This window comes from Mustela putorius, unplaced genomic scaffold (assembly GCF_011764305.1).
Source record: "Mustela putorius furo isolate JIRA1106 unplaced genomic scaffold, ASM1176430v1.1 tig00000450_pilon_pilon_pilon, whole genome shotgun sequence".
Taxonomy (NCBI): domain Eukaryota; kingdom Metazoa; phylum Chordata; class Mammalia; order Carnivora; family Mustelidae; genus Mustela; species Mustela putorius.
The window spans coordinates 15,884,927-15,904,103 of record NW_025421385.1 but is presented as its reverse complement, the minus strand read 5'-3'; positions in this window follow the sequence as shown (position 1 = coordinate 15,904,103).

Here is a 19,177-nt window from a genome sequence, read left to right as displayed (position 1 = left end):
TGGCCTGGAGTCTTCCCCCCAGATACCAAGTGCCTAGACTCTCAGGAACGTTCCCGGAAGCAGGAAGTGGTGCACCCTTGTATGACACAATCACCCTCATGGCCATGCCCAGGAAGCAAGGGTGGCCATGGGTATAACAGTTAAGCACAGGAGCCTAGGAGTCACACGGCCTGGGTTTAGACCACTGCCCTACCAGAGAGCTAAAGAAAAAAATTCTTATTTCTCTGGTGACCTGGAGTTCATTGCTTAATAGAGGCTCTTCTCATATTTGCAAAATGGCAGTCATCAGACTTACCTTGCAGAGTTTGGCACAATGCCTGCTACTCAGCATTCCTACCTGCTGGTGTCTTTATTGTGGGGGTGGTCACTGCTGTCATCGTAAGGCAACCCTACTTTGGGATCCAGGGGAGTGAAGGTAAGAAGGGTGGGCCAGAGATCACCCCCTCTTTGGAGGAGAAGCCCACTGTGGCCCAGGTGGCAGACGCGGGACCATTTGAAGTTGGCCCAGAAGGTCTCACCACTGGGAGCTTTCTTTCTCTGTGTGGTTAAGTGAGGCTGTCGGTTTGCATGTATTTTTCACCTCTTTACTTAAAAATTACAATGGGAAGATGAGGTTGTTACTTTGACCCATTTGTGAGTAGTCTCAAAGATTACACACCACTAAACAGAAGTGTAACTGACATGATGTGTCTCCCATCAGGATACAACATGAAGGATTCTGTATCACATTTTAGACCAAAACATCCAAAGGGAAATTAACTAAGTCAGTACGTCTACCTTCCAATTGACAGTACAGGATACTTCAGGCATAGGGTGGGTCTGGTTCCAGACCATTGCCAGATGGCTAATATTGCAAGAAGGCAAATCATTGAACGTTTTGGGTTTCCAGTGCACATAAATGTTGTTTATACTACACTGTAGTCTATTAGGCATGCAATACTATTATGTCTAAAAAACAATGTACATACCTTAGTATAAAAGTAGTTTCTTGCTAACACAGGCTAACCATCACCTGAGCTTCCAGGGAGTCACAATCACTGATCACCAATCCGTATAACAAATACAATAATAATGAAAATGTTCGAAATAGTGAGAACAACCAAAATGTAACACAGAGACATGGTGTGAGCAAATGTTGGAAAAAATGGCAACTGATAAACTTTCTTGACATAGGGTTGTCACAAACCTTCCATTAAAAAAAAAAAAGTATCAGCAAAACATAAAAGTAAAGTGCAATAAAATGAGGGTATGCCTATAAATACAGAGGCTAGAGAAACTAGTTAACTGATACGATGAAACAATCAGAAAAAGCAAGAATGCAGATCATTCTACAAGAAATAGGCCTGGGCACTTCCCAAGTCACTGTCATGAAGGGAAAGAAGTTGGAAAAGTCACTTTTATATCCTTCTACTCAAAGTGTGGCCCCCCACAGCTCCTGCCAAGGTACCAGTGCTTGTGGATGGGCGCCATATTGTTTTTGTGAGGGACATAGACAACGAGAGACCCCTTATTTGGCTACTTTGCTGATGTCACTCCCTCATTATACTTTTATTTTAATTTTTTTGTGTGCTTGGAATTTTTCAAAGTGAAAAGATAAAGGAATAAAAACACTTAGAATTAAATCTCAGTGGAAATGCTACCTATAAATAAGCACTTCTTTGAGTAATTGTAACAATTGGTCTAAACATGCCCCCTAAATCCATTGTTAAGCTTAGACATTTACTGAGGGCACCAGAGATCACGTTTATTTCATTGGATTATCTTGGAGTGTCCCCAGGGAGATGCGTTTAAGGTGAGAAGATGGGAATCACAAGAGAAATAAGGTCAAAAGTTTAACTTGCTTACAGGGAGCCCATTGGATACTAAAGGAAGAGAGGGGAGCTTGGGGAAAAAAATGCAAAAATACATTTCATTCTGTCTGCTCCTGGGATAGGATACCTTCCAGGAAAACCAGTTATATCTCACCCCAAGCACACCACATACTAAATTTGGCTGTTGCTTCAGAATCTAGGCAGGTCAGCACAGCCCCCAGCCAGTGGCTGTGCCTGGAAAAATAAAGATAATTCTCTTTCTTCTCTCTGCAGCCTCAAGCTTTTTTCTTCTTTCTTCTATGTGTTCGTTAAACGCAGTCCTGTAACCACTGTGTTCAAAGCAGAAAGAGTGACCTGGCAGGCTTATAGATCCCCTTGTAGTTCTGAGACCCTGCAACAGGGGGAAATCATTGGATTATTTCACCACTGTGAAAAACGAATAACTGACGAAGAAAATTTAGAAAATGACTTGTGTCTCATTGATAGGACTCACTTGAAGACTCCCACTTTGCCAGGAGGAAATTTGGAAATCTGAGCCAGGATGGGCCAGAGCAGTGGTCCTCGAATGTCAACCTGCATCACCACCCCACTGGGCGCAGATGGCTGGGTCCTACCTCCAAGGTGTCTGATTTAGTAGGGCTGGGTGGTGCCTGAGACTAGCAGGTTCCTAGGTGATGATGCTGTCACTTGGGTGCCACACTTTGAGAACCACGGAGCTGTGGCAATTAACAACTCCAACTCTTCAGTGACTAAACATGACAAAATTATATTTCTGGGGCAAGCAAAGTCCCCTGCAGGCCCTGGGAACTTGCCAAGACCATCAGTCTCCATAAGGTGACTCAGCTCTCCTGTGGCCACACCCCCCACAGCATGTTGCCTCCTTATCAGAAAGATGATTGCAGCAACAATCATATACCTTGGCCCAGGAGTGACTTCCTCACTCTCACAGCCCATTGGCCAGGACTAGTCACATGGTCTCACCAGAGGGCGGGGTAGTGTCATCCTTCTGTGCCTGGTTGGGGAGGAGATCCAGAGGTGGACAGACATTAGCAATCTCTTCCCCAAGAACAGGGAACTTTGAACTTAAGGAATAAAAGTGGATGTAACAAAAAAATCGTGGGAATGGGAAGTTGAAAAAATTGACTAAAGGCAAGAAGATTCTCTCCTGAAAGGTATGTATTGAGAAAGTTGACATTTGCCATGTGCAACTTTTAAATTTGGGCCAAGAAAATCAATACAAATATGTAGAGAAAGGAACTAAAATTCTCTTTTCCTAAATGTGCCTGCCTCTGCCAAAAGAATGTAAACTTCTATCTTAGAAGCATGGAGAGAAAGTCCTTATTTTCACTTCTTATTTGCTCATCCCTATGAAAGGAAAAGGGACTTCTCTGGCCAGTGAAATTGGGGGAAAAATAGATGATTGTATGTGTTCAGACCCAAAAAAGTACACTCAAAGCTACATGTACAAATTAGGGGGGGTTATTCACCTGAGGAAGATGATTAACCAATGAACTTCTATAAATATTTCAGTTTTCCAAAAGTGAATTCACACTGATACAATCTTTTTAAACATTTTTGTAAGTATCTTTTAGGAATATTTATAACTTGAAGTAAATCCTAGTTATCAACAAATGTTTTGCCTGAGAGGTATGAGAAATGTCATGTATCAGCGGAGTGTTGTAATTCGGTGAAATGGTAACAGTTGTAATGTTTCCATCCACACATATCTATAAACAATAAATGTCTAGAACAACTGTCGATCCCCCTCTGCTGTTGTGGTGCCCACAGTTTCACACACGAAAAAGACTGGACTTTCAAAAAGGAGGTACTTATCTAACTTCTACAGAGAGGTCAGTGAAGAGAATGAGAGGCAGAGGTGGTGAGCAGACTTCCTGCACTGGAGAGGAGAGAATGGGCCAATACATCTGTGGTTGAGACCAGATACACGTCCCCTTCGGGTGGCCTCAGCTAATTTAGAGAATGTTCAGCGACAGACTTCAGGGAGAACAGAACTCGAAGCAGAGATCCCGTGTGATGTGAGATGCTGTAATCTCATTTCGGGAATTCCTAAAAAGTCACAAGGAAGGGGAATGGTTTGTGTTATTATCATGACTTTAAAGTCATGGCACAGAGCCAGGGTTCAGGATTAAACTCAACATCATTCAAATGTCCTTAGAGCAACATGAAAATATGCCAGCAATGTCTGCATAAACCGAGAAGCCAATGAAGTGATATAGGAAGTTCACTAACTCAAGTAGGGTAGAGTTGCCAACTTCCTTCTTCTCTAATGATTAAAAATAAAGAATAATTACGAGGTAACTGGAATGAAGGTTCTAAATTCTAACCCCTTAAAGGGCATCCCTTGTTGTCATGGGGACCACAGAAAGGGTCAAGATGCTCATTTTCCCTCTGACTCTGGCTCCTACATAACTTAGCTTCTCTGAGACATCCACCGTGCTGTTGTCATGAGGTTTTGACCCAGGAACTTTGACTCCCTTGAGGTAGAAATTCTGTTCTCTTCTTGAATAAGTGACTTTTCACATCTGGGACTGTTTAGAATTAAATATGGAAATGATGAAATAAATCTAACCCAAAACAGTGATACTTTCATGTTAAGTTCAGAAATAATTTTATATATGTTTCTTATTTAAGTGATTTAAATGTTTGCAGAATTCACCATGCCAGTTTATGATGTGAAATTGATTTAAGGCTTGTGCTTTTAAATTGAAAGGTATAAGAAAATTTGACTGCTCATTAGCAATATTAGCACAGGTTCACTATAAATTATTTTTTTAAGATTTTATTTATTTATTTTGAGAGAGAGAGTTCAAGTAGGGGAGGGGCGGTGGGAGGGAGAGAATCTCAAGCAGACACTTTGCTGAGCTTGGAGCCCAATGTGGGGCTTGATCTCATGACCCTGCCATCATAACCTGAGACAAAATCAAGAGTTGGATGCTTAATCAACTGAGCCACCCAAGGTGCCCCAGCATAGATTTGCTATAAAACAATAGCAGAATTCCCTCAAAAATTAAAAATAGAATTACCATATGATCTAGTAATTCCCCAAGTGGGTATTTACTCAAAGAAAACAAACAAAAACACTAATTCAAAAAGTGTTTTTCAAATTCAAAAAGATTCAAAAAGATAATTCAAAAAGATATACGCATCCCTTTGTTTATTGCAACATTATTTACAATAGCCAAGATACAGAAGCAAGCTAAGTGTCCATCAACAGATGAATAGATAAAGATGATGTGGTGTATAGACACAATGGAATATTACTCAGTCATAAAAAAGAATGATCTTACCATTTGCAAAAACAGGGATAGAACTATAGGGTATAATGCTGAGTGAAAAAAAATCATCCAGAGAAAGACAAAGTCTGTATGATTTCACTCATATGTGGAATTTAAGAAACAAAAACAGATAAGCAAAGAAAAAAGACAAAAAAAAAAAAAAACCAAAACAAAACAAAAACAAACAAACAAACAAACAAAAAAAATCCAGACTCTTGAAGTGCCTGGTAGCTCAGTCAGTTAAGCATTGACTCTTGGTTTTGGCTCAGATCATGAGCTCATGGTCATGAACTTGAACCCCGTGTTAGGCTCTAAGCTCAGAATGGAGTCTGCTTGAGATTCTCTCTCCATCTCTCTCTGCCTCTCCCACTTGTACTTTCTCCCTCTCCCTTTCAAATAAATAAATAAATCTTAAGGGGGGGGAAAAAAAAAGACAAAAACCCAGACTCCTAGCTACAGAGAACAAACTGGTGGTTGTCAGAGGGGAGTTGGGTGGGACAGGTGAAATCGATAGAGGAGATTAAGAGGACATTTACCCTGGTGAGCACTGAGAAATGTATAGAACTGTTGAATCACTCTACTGTATACCTGAAACTAACATAACACTGTATGTTAATTATACTTTAATAAAAATGTTCTAAAAATTATCTATACATTAAAAGAACAAATTTGCCATATATATAAGATTATTACATTAAGAAAAGATGCTTAAATATATGAGAACATTTGACTTAATTGGTAGTCAACTTACCAGGTCAATGATTTGAAGTGCTAAAACAGATAATCAAGTATGATAAGACTATCCAAGGAATTTAAAATGCTTAAGAGATTTTAACAAAATGTTCCTTGTAAATGAGACTGATGGCTTAAGGGAGTTTGGTTTATTCAACTTGAATGAATCAAACATCAATCAAAGCCTCTCTTTCAAAAGTGATTAGTTTTGTTTTATTTACACTTGCTAGATCTATAAATATAATAATAAAAGGGGTATGTTAACTTGGTGTTTGGGGCCAAAACCCCAACTAGAGTGGCTTAAATAAAGCGGGGTTATTGTTCTCTCATAATGACAAGTTTGGATGCAGTCTCATCAGTTCAGTGAAATCCCGGTGGTTCTCCAGGTCTTTCCCCATGACCATGTAATGCTGTTACAGTTTTACCCATCTCAACCAGCACAGTGCTTGCAACATAATAGACACTCAGTAGATATTAGTGAAACAGAATATATGCAATATATATAATTTATATATGATAGAAACTATATATCATACAATTTCAGAATATGAGATCTGAACAGGACCTGGGAACTTGTGTTTTTAACAAGCTCTCCAGATGATTCTGCTGACCAAGTGAGTCAGGTAAATGTGGAGAACATTCTCTCACAGGCTCTTCTATCTCAGGGCCATAAGTCCTTGCCATCTGCTGGAGCCTCTCAGTCTACACCTCCAGCCGTGACCTATACCCTAAATGCTTTTCCCCAGCTGGTTTCCATGCACCTCTCCTTAGGTTGTCTACTAAGCATCTCAACGTTTACACACTCCAAGTAGCACTTACACAACCTTATCCCTGCTTGCCTGGACCCTCAGTTTATCTCCTTTGGGTGGAGCCCCAAATCTAGAAATCATCCTAAATTCCCACTATTCTCTTATACCGTACATCCAAATCCATCAGCATGACTTGCGGACTCCACCTCTGAACAGAGCCCTTGGGAAAGGAGCAGGGAGATCCAGTGTAAACACAGAGCTCACACTGCCTGCCGCCATGAATAATAAAATCTGTGGTCTGACCCTGGTGTCTCGTGTCTTCTGCTGACACCCACGAAGCCAGCAGTTTCCCTTGTTTGGAAGAAAAGCACCAACCTGAATTTGGAGTTATTCATTCTCATAAATTTAAAAATATACTATTACCACTTAACGTTGCATAGATGCATAGATGCATAGATGGCATATTTTACATGTTTTTCTGCAACTACTTCTTCAAACCAGTGTTGTTTGTGAGATCGCCACATGGTTCGTTTTCACGCTATACACAACTGTGGATACATCACACATTATTCATTACCCTGTGCGTTGGCATTTAAATTCTTTCATGTTCATTCTTTCTGGTTGGGCAAATGTTTGAGATTTTCCCTAAGGTAGATACCTAGGCATAGAATTAGTGGGTCAAAGGGCATTCATATTTCAACTAGGTATTATAAATTGTTCTCCTAAGGGTCCCCCCACCCACTGCCAGTATTTTAAGCTCACTTATTGATGATCTCCATGGCGAGACTAAATTCTAAGCCATCTTATCAATCATGTCTGCCTCTATATTCTCAGTGCCTAGAACAGAGGCTGCTACATGAATATTTATCAAATTGTTGAAGAAATGGGGACCCAGAGGGGAGCCTTCCCAGAATTACAAAATGATATTAGTGACACAGTGGGGATTTGAACCCAGGCTGGTGACTCCATAAAGCCTGACTAAGAGGAAGCAGTGAATGTTAATACAATCCCCTGAGCTATGGGTCCCAGGAAGACAGGAAGAAAGTCGGAATGAGTTCACACTGATTAACCCATGGAACTTCCCACAGTGCCTGAGCTGGTGTGGACCAGACACACCCTCCCAGTGCAGATGGGAGTCATAGCTTCCCAAAGTCTTCAAAAACTGAGGCTCTGAGGCCAAGTGTGCAGGAACAGAGCTGCTAGGAAATGGGGCTGCTGCAGTGGCAGGAGGACCCCCACAGAGGAGGTGGGGGAGGGAAGAGCAGGCCACTTCAAAGGCAGAGGGAATGCTGGTCCAGCGGAAGCTCCTAGGTCAAGCCCTGAGATCGCATTGACCTTCACATGGTCAAGAGGAAATGCAAAGAGACCTTCTCCCCAGGTCCCTGCATGTCCTTGGTGAGGACAGCTCATGGGAGCACAGCCTTGGAAGCTGTTAGTTGGAGGTCATTAAGTTTGTGTTTATTCTGGCCTTTCTTTCTAGTTGATTTCCATCCCACAGTCTTGGATCCAGCCTGGAATGTATCAATCACTTAGCAAGCAAGCAAACAGCAGGGCCACCAAAGGGAGGGAAAAAGAAACCCCCACAGTGAGGTTAAGAAAGGGCGATTGGAGAAGGGGGAGAGGGGGAAGAACTGGCGGGTGGGGGGTGCAGAGAGGAGTGGGGGCGAGGGGGTGAGAATCACCAAGGTAGTGAGTGTCTCCTCGTTCCCAAAGACCAGCTGTGCCAGAACTCGATACTGAGAGGGGGACAGAGAGACAGAGACGGACAGAGGAACAGAGCACACTAGACTAAGCGTGTGTACAGAGAGTGTGTGAAAGAGAACAAGCCCAGGAATCTAGCATCAGGGTGTCCCACCTTCACTCAGGTGGCCTGCTTTGCCCCCATGGGGTCCCGCGTACTCCCCCACCATGGGGGACCCAGAACACCCTTCCGTTCTCTCCTAGCTTTATCCTCCCAACTTCCTGTTGCTTTGATGAGGAAATTTCCTCAGAGTCTCCTGTTACACTTCACGAGGGAAGACCACGGCTGGGCCCCGCTTTCTCTTTTGAGCATCCGAAGTGTCCCTTCCATCCTCTTCCTCGGGTCAAGTCCTCTGCTCGACTCCCAGCTCCTGGAGAGCAGGGCCAAGTCTGACTCAGCCCCATGTCCTCTGGCCTGGACCAGGCAGGTGTCCGGTAAGTGCTGGCCATAGGGACTCACCCTACAGAGAATCCTTGCCCTCTGATGCTATTCCTGAAGGCACCAATGTCTTTCTTGCATTGCCGGTGGTCAATCTTGGAAAAAAAAAAAAGAGCTTAAGTCGCTCAGATTTAGACCAAAACCCACATAGGCACGGGCAGAGTGGGGGCATGTGTTTGGGGGTGGTGGTGAGATGGCATTAAACAGCCTCCTCACTCCTTGGCCCTCTGAGTTCCAAATTTAATTTCTGGTCACAAACCAGGAGTGCTGGGCTGACTAAATAGCCTGTTTCCGTCCGTTTTGGGACCAAATATGGAATTGAAAGCCTCTTCCCAAGCCCACCCTCTGCCGTTGGAAGGGATGGATGGCAGCCATGTTGCTGAGGTGTAAGAGCGGTTATGACAGGGTGTATTAGACAGGCCCGGCCAGGCGAACTGATACCATTCTGGGTATTTCCATCGAGGGGATTTAAGATCAGAAACTGGTTGCCCAGGTGATGGGAATACTGGAAAACCAAGGGAGACAGTGAGGCAATGGGTGATGGGCCTTCTGCTCCTCTCTACCCCTCCCCCTCCCCTCTTGGATGCCAGCCAGGTGGGATATGGGGGATGGGGCCTCAGCAGGGGACCATGGGGAGAAAGCTAGGAACGTGGATGGGTGGTCAGGTGGAGGCTGGCGCCACAGGGCGGTGTGAGCCGCGGAGACAAACTTTGAGTTTGTGCTTCCCCCCACCCTCCAAACGCCACCCCTGTTTCCGGGCGGCTGAGCCTTTCCCCCTCCCTCCCTTCTTCCCTTCTTACTTCCTTTCTATTTTTAAGACCCTCCCCCCACCAAAATATTTTTAAGAACAGGAAGACTTTTCTAGAGCTCTCCAGATACATCTAGGAAAGCAAATAGCTCATTTAAAATTGAAAAGCAAAAACTATACTGGTCCTGGTGGCCATGATGGCAGGGAGGAACTGAGGCCTTTCTGTCCCTGACCTCAAAGCACCCGTGGAAACCGTGGGGGAGCACGGGCGTCTTCCCCCGAGGGACAGAGGGCCTGGTGGGCAGGCCGCGGGGCCTGGGGGGCAGGCAACTTAGTCCATGCTGAAGCCCCACTTCCTGGCTCCTGGACAAGTGTCCACCTGGTCGTGGAGTGCTCCCATTTGTGGGAAGTGGAGAAACTCTTAACTGTAGTCGTTCCTTATAGGGTGACTGTAAGGACTATAGCCTTGACACACATAAGGGCCTTAGGAGAGTGTCTGGCCATCAGCACGAGAGCTCTCATCCCAGGAAGATTCCTGAGTGGTCCTGTAGTCCTCAAGTGGCCCCTGGCAAGCCCCGGAAAGTAGAAAACTGCAGCAGTCCTCCTCCTATGGAAATCTCTGGACTTGGAGGTCGGATAGTGCCCATTTTCGGCTTTTAATCAAACATACACTATTTCCACCAGTGCGCATTGAGGGCTGCCTTGTCATCCTGCCAAATGTCCACTGGTGAGGGCCCAATTAAGCTAGCAGCAGGCGGGGCGCCTGGGTGGCTCAGTGGGTTAAAGCTAGCAGCAGGAAGGAGGAGAGACAAAATAAGCCCTTCTTTTGTCTCACGATGGCATTTCAAAGCCCGCCAGGCTCAGCAGCCGCCCCAGCGCAAATCAGGGTCAGTGGGCTGCACCTGCGGGATTAGGGCCCTGGGCTTGCAATGTGCCCCCACCCCCAGCCCCAGGTCAGAGGGCTGAGAGTCCCAGGCACGCCTGCAGGGGCAGAACAGTACCTCCCCGCACCGCGCCGGCCCCCGCCGCCCCTGCACCATTTGGCAGGCCAGGCTTATTTATCCAAGCCCTGCGCTTCTGTGAACTGGTTTCTTGAATCATCTGCTTTCCTAGTTTCTGTATGCTCTTGCTTCTTTATCTTTTAGAGTTATAAAATAATTAATTTCTGGGGGAAAAAACAAACAAGCGAACAAATAAAAATTGGGCTAGAGATCCCAGAAGTTTATACTCCTTATCCTCAACATATGAACCACTGAATCAAAAAAGGCCCCTATCAAACACAGGAGACCTCCCAAGAATCAATGATCTAGTTCACAAAATGGAAATGGAGAAACGGAAGCTTTTATCGCAAACTTTTTGGGTCCCTAGAAGCTACAAGACTTCTGATTTTCAATTAGGTGTTTAAATGTAATTAAATTAACACTTCTGCCATTCCCTTAATTAAGGTCTAAGGAAATGAAGTGATTGAACCTAGGCCAGTTTCCACCCATGCATGATTTTTTTTTTTTTCCATGCTGAAGTAAAACTCAGAATTTCCTAGCTTAGAGGCAGAAACTAAACCAGAGCTAGTGTGAACTCTGTCAGTGACCTGTAACGGGAAAATGGTGTGGGGGAGAAGCTGGAGAGAAAATTAAGCTTAAAAGAGGCAGATGTCCACTAATCAAGACTAACACGGGGCATGAAAATCAAAGCTAATAGATGGTGGCTTTAGGTCTTTAAGACATCATTTCCATGGGGCTCCTGGGTGGCTCAGTGGGTAAAAGCCTCTGCCTTCGGCTCAGGTCATGATCCCCGGGTCCTGGGATCAAGCCCCGCATCGGACTCTCTGCTCCGCGGGGAGCCTGCTTCCTCTTCCCTCTCTGCCTACTTGTGATCTCTGTCTGTCAAATAAATAAATAAAATCTTAAAAAAAAAAAAAGTTATGTCCAAACCCTGGTTTTCATGGCCAAGTCCACACTGGATACAACATGAGTTTTCGCTGAATGCGTGAATCCGTCTTACTTACTGTTTTAATAGGTCTACTTTCAGTAAGATTTCAGACAGCTAGCACTATCAAAACCTATTTTTTAAACAAAAACAAATAGGAAAAAATAGAAGAATTAAAGTCAACAAGGAAGACAACGTCTACTGAGATAAGGTTTCAGCATTTTGGGGTAAAAATTTATAGAACTTAAGATGCTGACATTGCACGGTTATCTCACCATAAGAACCCTTGAAAAGGGTCTGAATGTGGAACGACTACTTCGGTGTTAGCTCTCTATCACAAAAAGCTGCAGTCTGAGTCAATTCTAATATGAATCGTGCTATATAAGTCATAGAAGAAGGTATCGATCACGGCCATTGAGATAAATGGCCCACTTCGAGATGATGAATTATACCGAAGGATTAAAACAACTCCAAGCCTTACATACAAATAGATATGATTTAAAATGCCATTTTCCTTTTTATAAGCCATATTTCTACGATTGATCATAAAAAGCAAATTGGATTATGTGCCAGCCATTTACGAGAAGATCTATCCTTTTCAAAGCCAAGGTTAGAAAGGAGAGAATCTGACAGCTTGCTGACATCCTTCTACATAACAAATCATGTGTATGGTTCAATGGTTCTAATCTGTAATTATTCATTAACAAAATGAAGCCTTATGACAAAGATTTTTTATCATAACCAACAAGAAGCAAATAAAGACAAAAACTATAGAGCCAACAGGGGTCAGGAGGATCCTTTGATTACAGAAAATCTGCCTTCTCAGGAACAGAAACTGTCAGCTATTCTGAGAGGTCAAAAGCCTCCTCCACCAAGAGACAGAAAACAACCGCTGGGTTCTTCCTCTTTGGGTAACAGTGGCCGTGTCTACTACTGTAGGACTCAAATGCCATCCTTTCTCATTTGAACCTATAAAGCACCATTTATACATCAGATGTGACAGTCACAGTAGGGACAGAAATACTGGAGATTCAATGCAAACTATTCTTGTTCTTATAAAATGAAATCAGCGTATCATTGCCTTCTGTTGGGAAGGACAGCAAGGGAAGGACAGCCACTTTGAGGCAGAACCAAAATAATTTCATCAAATCTGAAAACCAAAAGACAGCCTTTTCTAATGATCTGCCGCTTCAAACAAAACACAGGAGACCCATCCATTGGCTTCTTGGGGGAAAATAGAAACGATCATACAAATTGCATCTTAAACACTCAACAATGGCATGGTTATACATATTTACTATCATTAATTCAATAATTAATGATATATTAAAAGAGTACTTTTCAAGAATCAATTTATAATGTCCTAGTCCAAATTGGCTTGATTATGAGACACAAATTGCTGAGTGAGTTTGCTTCAGATAAAAATTGTTGGATTAGAAAATCAGAAGGCTGGGGTGCCTGGGTGGCTCAGTTGGTCAGGCGTCCAGCTCTTATTTTTGGCTTAGGTCATGGTCTCAGAGTCATGAAATTAAGCCCAGCATCCAGCATCCAGTTCCTTGCTGAACATGGAGCCTGCTTGGGATTCTCTCTCTCCCTCTGTTCCCCCTGACCCCCACCCCCACCACAGCTCATATATTCGTGTGCTCTTTCTCTCAAAAAAAAAAAAAAAAATTAGAAAGCTGACTTTCATCATCTAATAGTCTAGAAATAGAAAAAAAAAGTTAATGTCTTCCCACTTGGTTTTGAGTTTTAAGGCACTACTTTCAGCAGCAAGCAGATAATTTCTTCACGGAGCATCTAAAGGTAAAAATGTGAAGTGTGTAGATTTTCTATCAAATATAGAAATGACTTATTTGACAGATGTTTGAGTTTCCAAAAATATCAATCCTCTGGTTCATCAGTTCCAACCTAGCAGCAAACATTTTTCCCCCTCAGAGCCTTAAATGGCCATTACAAAACCCATTCCAAAGATCCAGAACAATCTACCACAAAGGTCTTCAGCTCTTTACTCAAAGTCTATTTATTATATGAACATGTCTGAAAAAACAGAGTTCTTTCATTTCCCAGAATACTGTAAATTAAATTGCAAGTTGGAAGGTGAGAAAGGGTGACAAAAACAGGAAGAAGCAACGAGAGGAAAGACACAACGGTCTGCTCCACAACGGACAGACAGCCATAAGCCTAGATGCACTCGTGGATAGAAGGCTGGGGACAGTAAATTCTCAAGTGTATGTGCAACTTTAACAGTATTTAGGAGTGTCACTGTGTCACTGCATATAACTTCTAGATGACTACTAAAACGCTGGAAGACAAAGGAGGATATACTAAAATAAATTTTTCTTTTTTTCTTGGAAAATTTGGAACACGTTCGAAGAATATGAAAAAAAAAAAATCCCTAATCCCTCCCGACCTTAAAACTTAGAAATACTCATTTGTTTTTTTTCCTTCTGGTTGTCAACATGGTCAGTAAATTTGTAGCAATAAGATTTTTTTATGAGCTCATTTCCTAATGGCTTGGCCTGGCTTTTTATGAAGAAGCTTATTGTTGGAGCCTCGGAGAGGAATCAACAGACTCAAAGGGAATCTGGATATTCTCTCCCTTCCTGTTGGGAGCCAAACTGGTCTTCTAGAAGAAACTCTGAAGAATGCTGTAGCCACTCTGAAGTGATTTTTAAATGACTTTTTTACTGACATACGTTAACTGTGTTGTGATACAATGTGAAATTTGAGGCCAATTTTGTTGATCTTTGACTAATTCATTGTCACGAGTCACTCAAGCTGTGTCTGTTCCCTTGTGCGCACCAGGATGGAGTTAAAATACCTCTTCACCTGTCTGTCCCTCTGTTAGGTGGGACTTCCATTGTTCAAAAAGCATGGTGGCTTCAGCAGTTTCCCATGTATCAAAATGTCCACACATCCATAGATTTGTTTTTTGAAATACTAGTTTTGTAACTTGAAAAAATGCCAGGAGCGCTTGGATGGCCCAGTGGGTTAAGTGTCTGCCTTCAGCTCAGGTCATGATTCCCCACATCAAGCTCCCTGCTCAGATGGGAGTCTGCTTTTCCCTCTCCGTCTGCCTGCACACTCCACTCATATTCTCTCTCACTCTTCTCTCTCTCTCTCAAATAAATAAATAATCTTTCTTTAAAAAAAAAATTGCCAGCAGGTATAGGGAACATAAAAACATGCCTGGATGGCTCAGTGGGTTAAGTCTCAGACTCTGAATCTCAGCTCAGATCTTGATCTGAGAGTCTTGAGTTGAAGCCCTGCACTGGGCACTGGGCTCCACACTGGACATGGGGCCTGCTTTAAAAAACAACAATAAGGGGCGCCTGGGTGGCCCAGTAGGTTAAAACCTCTGCCTTCAGCTCAGGTCATGATCCCAGGGTCCTGGGATTGAGCCCCACGTCGGGTTCTCTGCTCAAAGAGGAGCCTTCCTCCTCCTCTCTGCCTACTTGTGATCTCTGTCTGTCAAATAAATAAATAAAATCTTTTTAAAAAAATAAAAAAGAAAACAGCGATAACACACACACACACACACATCCAACGTTTGAATTAGTGAATATTTACCTTTTGTAATCTTGCAGCCTTTTTTTGAAATAAAAGAAGCAAAGCAGGGCGCCTGGGTGGCTCAGTGGGTTAAGCCGCTGCCTTCAGCTCAGGTCATGATCTCAGGGTCCTGGGATCGAGTCCCGCATCGGGCTCTCTGCTCAGCAGGGAGCCTGCTTCCTCCTCTCTCTCTCTCTGCCTGCCTCTCTGCCTACTTGTGATCTCTCTCTGTCAAATAAATAAATAAATCTTTAAAAAAAAAAAAAAAGAAGCAAAGCATTCAAAATGAATATGTAAGATCTCCCCAATCTCTTCTAGGTCTTGAGCTGTTCCTGCGTTTCTCCAAGGCACCCACTCCTTGGGATTCCGTTTTGAAAGAAAGGTATCAGCCATCAGCGGAAATCTGTGTCCCTTACAGGTTTGCTGTACTATATATAAAATGTTAGCGCACATCCTAAGCACATAGCAAAGACTGAAAAATACCAAGTACTACGATGAGAACTAGGAAGATAAAGGACGATGTGGTAGAAAGTGAACTAACTGTTAGCTATGCAGAGCATGTCAATGTCCAGCTTTTCATTTTTTCTTGACCATGACTTACCATAGATCAATGGTGGGATTTTAGCAAGAGGCAGGAGATGTCTTGAGTGATTGGTGAGTGGTCCTATCCACTAAGCTCTAAGCTGGTATTTGAAAGTGAGAGTCAGCCCATTTCCATTCAACAGACAGGCATTGAGTGACTAGCACTTACGAGAACAAGCAGAGTCCCATCAGAGAGGCAGACAAGCGAACAGGTGATTGCACTGCATCCTGGCGCTGCATGAGAGAACAGAGATTATGCAGGACCGGATGCTTTCTGTCTGGTTCCGACTACTTAAATGAAGTAGTCAAAGACCAACAAAAATGCCTTTCTAATTCATGATGGACATAAAGCTGAGAAAGGTTGTGTAGTGGAAATAGACTCATGAGTCCAAAAGATTCTAATAAGCTGGAATTATAGACTAAAGTTTTAAAGATGAGATTTCATAAGGTTAGATATAAAGTCCCACAAATTGTAAAAACCATTTGCCCAAGAACAGCCAGGCAACAGCAAATCATTGACAACAGTCTCAGGAATGTTGGCTGATTAGTACAAACACAATTTGAGCTAATATATCACATAGTTGCAAAAAGGCATGTAGTCTTAGACTATGTTATTAGAGAAAGCCCAGTATTACAGCCAAATAATGCTCTCGTTCTAGTCCCTATTCCCGAGAGCACATCTTGCTTACATTTGAGTGATACGTGTTTAGAGGGACAGTGACACATTTTGAAGAAAGGGAGATGGTAAAGGAATTGAATCCATGAATCTATAGAAAAGGTAAAGGTCTGAGGATAGCTAGCTTAGTGGGCATATATTGAGGGCAGGGATCTAGTAGATGGCTGGACATAGTTTAAGATTTTTCATGTGGGGGGGGGGGACACCTGGGTGGCTTAGTCAGTGATACATCCATCTTTTGGTTTCAGCTCGGGTCATGATCTCAGGATCTTGAGATGGAGCCCTGCATCAGGCTCCACACTCAATGTGGACTTGGCTTGGGATTCTCTCTCTCCCTTTCCCTCTGCTCCTCTTTCCAGTGCACTCTCTTTAAAACAAACAAACAAATAATAAAATCTTAAAGATTTTTCACATGGTCTCAAACTCTACAAGAAATTATAAGATGACAAACTTTAGATGTAAGGAAAAACAACATAGAAATTATAAGTAAAATGGTAAGCCTTGTGAAGAAAACAGTTCCATGTCATTGAATGAACTGGATGAAATAATTTGTCAGGTACATTGTAGAGAACTCTCTTGCATCAGGTAGAGAAAGTTCCTCTATGGCCATTCTAACTCTGTGACTCTATTAGTGCCCTGGCCGTAGAGTATATATATATATATATATATATATACATATTAACAAGCCACATGACTATTCTCCTCTGGGTTAGGTATGGTCAAGGCACATAGCTAACCTTACTATATCAAGGTCTTTTCTATGCACAAAGATCATGCATTTTTTTCTAGTCTATATTTGCCTAAATATTTGCTCTTAAAAATCAGTGACTACTTATACCCAATAAAATGGCTATAATAATGTAACAATGACAGCAACAATAATTTTTTAAACAGAAAATACCAGGTGCTGGTGAGACTATAGAAAAAATTAGAATCCTCGTACATTGCTGGTGGGAATGTAAGGCCACCATGAAAAATAGCTCGGTAGTTCTTCAAGGAGTTAGACGTACAATTACCATAAAACCCATCCATTCCACTCTTAGATCTAGACCCAAGAATGTTGAAGACATACATTTATACAAAAAAGTATGCATTAATGTTCAAAACAGGACTATTTATGAAAGCCAAAAAGTACAAACAACCCAACTGTCCATCAAGTACTGAACATATAAATAAAGTGAAATATAGCTGGACAATGGAATATCAGTCAGCCACCAAAAGGAATAAAGTGCTGTCGTGCTATAAGATAGCTGAACTTGGAATACACGCTCAGTGAGAAAAGACACCAAAGGCCATGCACATGTCATTTATATGAAATATTTAGGATAGACAAATCCATAGAGAAGAGAGATTATTAGTTGCCAGGAAGTGGAGAGGTGAGAGGGAATATGGAATGATTGCCAGGGGAAGGGGGTTTCTTGGGGGGGGGGAGGGGGAAGGGGATGCAAATGTTCAAAAATTAGTTTCAGGCGATGATGCCACAATGTTGTGAAAGGCCTAAAAACCACTAAACTATACACTTTCAAATCGTGGATTTTATGTAATGTGAATTATATCTCAATAAAAAATACCAATAAAAATAATATCAACTATTTGGAGTGTTCTAGTTTCAAATGTAGAATACATTTTTAAAATTCTGAAACATTTCTGTTTTTCCGAAGAATATGGAGGCTTTTGCCCCAGCTTTGCTTCCTTCCTGGCTCAGTTAGTTGACCATTCTGTACATTTATATGTTTTTCTAGATCTACATGAATTGCACAGTCATATCAAAGCAACTTGTAAAATAAACTATGAAGATTGTTTTCTAACTCTCCTTTCCTGAATTTCTTTTGACTCTCTTGACATGGTGGACACTGACCCCACACTCAGAGAGTAGAAGGCGGAGCTCAGAACTGCCCTCGTGGGGAGAAATTTGAGGGCTGGGGACTGTCTGAACAGGACAGGGAGAAAAGGAGTCCAGGTAAAGTAAGAGAGAGACAAAAGGTTGGTGTGGCTAGGCTTCACATTTAGAGCTAAAATTAGCAGAGATCATCAAATTTTAGAGCAAAAATAAATAAATAAAATTGGGAGGTCAATGTCTTTCCTTCATGAAGAGCATCAGCCCTTGGTTATTTGAAGGCTGTCAACTGAGTTAGGGAATGTCTCTTCTGTATTTTTACTAGTTGCTACAAATACTATCTCTGCCTCCTAGCACCTTATAAACAGAAGGAAAGAGAAGTCTGTTACTCCTCTCTTCAACACTTAAGCGTCTGGAGGGCAGTGACTGAATCCGGACCCAGATGGTTGGTGTATTTGAAGACACCATGGTACACACATGTGCACATTTGAGCATTGAGGGGCTGCTTTTACACAATGAAATCAGGAGCGTGAAATCAGGCATTTGTGTGAAGTTCATGAGCTTTCACTCCACTGGCTTCAGTAGTTTAGAAATAGCTACATGTGGATGCCACAGAAAGACTCCTCAGCTCATGGGAAATTTGAAGCCCATTTCTCAACAGGAAAGGAGCTCGGGCTGGAGGCAGTTCCCGCGCAGCCACTAGATGGCACCCAGTCGCCGGATGTGATCGAGACTGAGCCTGGAGAAGAATCAATCTCCCCAGATAACTTCATCAGATACTTAAGGAGCTGTGGTTTACTTCCCACCCCCCACCCCACCCTAGAATTTTCCTATGTGTTCCAGATCCTGTAAATACAGATGTGCTAGAGTTAGTCATTCAAATCAACTGTTCAGTGACTAACGCAGCGCTGTAAAACTGAGCATTTGCCTTTGTTTTCAGTTCAAGTATTTTGACAATTCCTTTGCCACACATTCCTCTGTCTTCCATACAGTTACATCAGTGGACTGGATCGCTTTTCTGGTGTACACATACTGATGGAGAGGGAAACTACCGTCTTTAATGTGCTGGAGTTTCTTTTCCAGTCCCTCAAT